The sequence below is a fragment of the Sinocyclocheilus anshuiensis genome, unplaced genomic scaffold (genome assembly GCF_001515605.1).
Source record: "Sinocyclocheilus anshuiensis isolate Anshui unplaced genomic scaffold, SAMN03320099.WGS_v1.1 scaffold18, whole genome shotgun sequence".
Lineage (NCBI taxonomy): Eukaryota > Metazoa > Chordata > Actinopteri > Cypriniformes > Cyprinidae > Sinocyclocheilus > Sinocyclocheilus anshuiensis.
In genome coordinates, this window is record NW_015546047.1 from 1,167,472 (window position 1) to 1,171,676 (window position 4,205).

At 38.5% G+C, this 4,205-nt stretch overlaps 1 protein-coding gene across 4 annotated transcripts in view; it reads left to right on the forward strand.

Moving 5' to 3' along the window:
* Positions 1 to 4,205, forward strand: part of LOC107699024 (nck-associated protein 1) — a 53,826-nt gene that overhangs the window by 675 nt on the left and 48,946 nt on the right. The gene's annotated exons all lie outside the window — the stretch shown is intronic.

Below are 4,205 nucleotides of genomic sequence, written 5' to 3' on the forward strand. Positions count from 1 at the left end.
GGCACAAAGCCATGATTGAGAAGGCCTGTGAATATTGTATGTCCAGACTAGAACCTCACCGTGACCCAGCTTTTAAAGCACTTCTAATGACCCATCTATAAAGGCGGATAATCCAATCCAGACATCTCCGCTCTGAAAGCGTGAGTTTCTACAAAGATCTAATTGTGGGTAGTTGGTAGTTGCCTGACAGTGCTGGATAAATTGAATCTTTCTGTTTGATATGACAGTGGGTGTGTTGAAAACAGCACACCAAGCCCTTTCACTCCTTAAGCTGTCATACCTGAAGTCCAGAGCATGTCTGACAGATGTCAGATCTGTAGTAGTGCTGGGCGGTATGACCAAAAATTTATATCACGGTATTTTTAAAAATTATACCGGTTTTCTGATAAAATCAACATGCATCTACATTAAAGAGTGTCTCTTTAAAGAGTGGTTGTTTTGGCTATATTACTTTTTTGTCTCATGCAGCGCACTCGTTCCGAACGTTGTTTAAACGACATACACCGGTATTGCGGTATTTTAAAAATTCATATCATAACAAAAATAAACACCGGTATTTGGTATGAACCGGTATACCGCCCAGCACTAATCTGTAGGTTTCTGAAGCGGGTCTGATGGTGGTTTGACAGTTGTGTTGTGCAGTATTACTATTTTTATCAATTCCTTTTGATATTGAGGAGTGATTTTAATCGTAAAAGTAATTGTTTGATTTTGCTGAGCTGTAATAAGAAATCATTGAACTGTGATTTAAGAATCAGAGGCATTATGGGTTGGGATTAATCGTAATTTTCTTCCAGGACATTATCCATTAATTTTACGGACATTTATTTTAACCCTAAAACACAATGAAGTGCAAAATTTTAAATACAGATAAAACACTTGTATAAAAAAAACTATATGGAAAATATTATATTAATATTCATATTTTCCCTGGTATTAATTAATATGCACAGTGTGCCCTATTTTTTTTTTTTAAATGTTTTGTTTTTACTTGTTTTTTTAACAGTGCACAAAGGTGAATTTGGTAGGAAAGTGCTTCAGTGTCATGAAGTAACATTCTTTTTATATTGTTGTATCTGTTATATCCCCTTAATGTTGTTGAAATGTGAGCTGGACATGTTTTCATAAGATACCCTCAGCAGTCAGGGGCTTGAAATATCTTGAATTATGCAAACATCACACACAAATTAAAGCCTGTCAGTTCTAGTCTGCATGTTCAAAGAATTTTTTTTTCTTTCCCTTGGCCAATAAAGCCACTTTCTAAGGTTTTTGAGAAAGGCTTGGCATTGAGGCTAGCAGTAATGGAAGCAGTCCAGATCACAGCAGAAAGTGGGCTAGTGGAGGACCAGCGCTGTTAGCATTTTCCTCCCTCTGGCCGTGAACTCACTCAGATATGTGATGTGAATTCATTAGTGTGTGTGATGCCCGTTTAGAGCGCAGGAAGGTCTCTGGAGTGCCGCCTGTCTCTCCATGCCCACTGATGTCACTCATGTACATCTGACCTCACTCATTCAAACAAGTCATCGGGGGTCAACCCAATATTAGTCATATTCTGTCGTTCTTCTGTACTCCAATGCACCATATCCATTCAGAATACAGCACTGTGGGAAACTTGACCGAACCAGTTCAGTGTTATTGCCCATTATTTCATATTGTATTTTTTTCCTGTCAAATTTAGTTGAAAAATAGCTTTTCCACAGGACTAGAAATTGGAATACTTGCTTTTGGTAGTCCTGTTGCCTAGCAACTGGCAGGCATTGCATTGAGTGCTGTAAGATCTACGTTGCATTGTGGTGGATACAAAGGGAGTTAAAATTTTAGATGTCCTTTTGATTCTGAATTCATGACACTCACATTTTTATTCTTGCTATTTTTGCTTTGTAAAGGCTACTATCTAAACCAATAGAATATGACTTTTGTTTTTTTGTATACGTTTGTACCTTAAATAGGCATAATCACCTCTTATCTTGCTTGTGCAATTTAAGCTGATAACTGTCTACACTGACTTTGTTTTAAACACGACTTGAGCTGAATTCTATTGGAATTTGTTAAATTTAGCATATAGGTTGGTAGCAAAACTGTGCCACGGGAAATGACAGCAGAATCCTTCCACGGAAACAACCTCAGGAAGTGCGTTCTTATCGCGCAGTGTGTTTAGCTCGACATGAAATGTCTCTCCTCTCTCCTTAGAGACCCCTTTTCCACCAACAGAATGCTGGTGCCAAAACCAGTGCCCAAACGTGGAACCATTCTGAGATGAGTTTCCTGTACAATGATAAAACTCGTTCATCAAAGGAGTTGTAGTTCACCCAAAAATTAAAATACTTCCATCATTTACTTATCCTCAAGTTGTTCCAAACCTGTATAAATTTCTTTCAGTTGTTGAACGCAAAAGAAGATGTTTTGAAGAAAGTTGCATTCTTCAAAATATCCTCTTTTGTGTTAAACAGAAGAAAGAACGTCATACAGGTGTGGAACAAGTGGAGTGTGAGCTATGAGCTATATTAAATGGGTGAACTATCCATTTAAATTAGCATCTTTCCCCCACTACGCAATTTTTTCCAAATGAAAATGGCATCTGATGACTACTTGACTATTTTTTTGTTCCCTGTCATTTTGCTTTATTTGATGTTTGATTCATCACGGGTTCCCTCTTATACAGTCGTGGCCTAATAGGCATTTACGCACATGCGCACTCTTCAAAAACAGTGTTTATTGAGGACACACTAAAATATATAGATTAAAATGTATATATATTTAAATAGAATGGAAAATAGATTGAACTGCATGTTAGCTTGCTTATTGTGCCCAAGAGCATGTCTTACTAACAAATAACTATGCTTCTAACCACAGGTTGAGAGCTGTAGAGTAGTTCCTTCAACCATGTAAGTTTGCGATGCTGTTTGTAAATGTTTTTTTGAAGGCATCTGATGACTACTTGACTATTTTTTTGTTCCCTGTCATTTTGCTTTATTTGATGTTTGATTCATCACGGGTTCCCTCGTACGTCATACAGTGTTCCCTTATGAATTTTTATGCACATGCACACTCTTCAAAAACAGCACTGATTGTTGAAACTACAATAAAATATATGATTAAATGGAATGAAAGCTAGAATGTTAGCTTGCTTGTTGTGTATTCTTGCTTGTCTGATTCAAATCAACTGACTCAAACTCAAATCAACCAAAGCAACTAAAAACAACCCTGTTACATTGCCTTATGTGGCAATCATTTTGGTGGAAAAGGTTTAAGAGACAATAGAAAATGTTCTGTGCAGAAGATTCAGAACATAGGAAAAATTAATTATTCTTTCAAGAGCTACACCTCTTGGAGTAATAGTTAAACTGAGTTCAAAAGAACAAGCACATGTATAGGCTTTTCACACTGCGCTTAACCCCGGGTTATCATTGTTCTAAACACTGCTTTTAACCCAGTGTAAAGAAACGCTTCACACCTGTAATTTGAAAGCGGTTTTAGCACCGCTTTTTACCCAGGGTTATGAAACCCTGCTCCAGAACAGTGTGGTATTAACATTGCATTGCAGTGCTAAGTTTGTTCAGTGTGAAACGGAGCGGTGTTTGCTTGTTCCTGCTGGATGCTTGGCAACAGACAGCCAATCAGAAATTGAGCAGCGAGGCTCATGTCACGTCAGTAACAGGAAACGTGTGTCTTGTAAACAGCAGCCGGTGAGAGAAATGAAAGAAATGTCAAAAGACGGAAAGCGTGTAAACAGGTTGCCTGCTGTTCGTCCAATCAGAGACAGTGACACCGCAAATATACAAATAAGAACGTTAACCCGGGGTTTAGGAATGTACAGTGTGAAAATAGGGTTGTGCGATTAATCGAAATCGTCATAAAATCACGATATGAGCGTGCGCGATTTCTAAATCGCTTTATAGCACGATTTTCCGCGCCCCTGACCTCCCGCAGTATGCTATCCGAACCAATCAGAATGCAGCGCGCCTAAATGGAGCACGAGAACAGAACAGACCGGGCCCGGCAGTGCGCTCCAGGAGCGGTGCGTCTGCAGCAGTCATGCTTCCATCGTGACTGCACTGAGTCTATTTCTGCTGTGCTGAATTAAAGTGGCAGCGCATTATTCGCGGTAAAATTAACATGGATAGACACAGAAATTTTGTAATTACACCATAAATGCATATAATTAAAGTCTACTGTTTCACAGTCAACAGTCAATACTTGGCTTT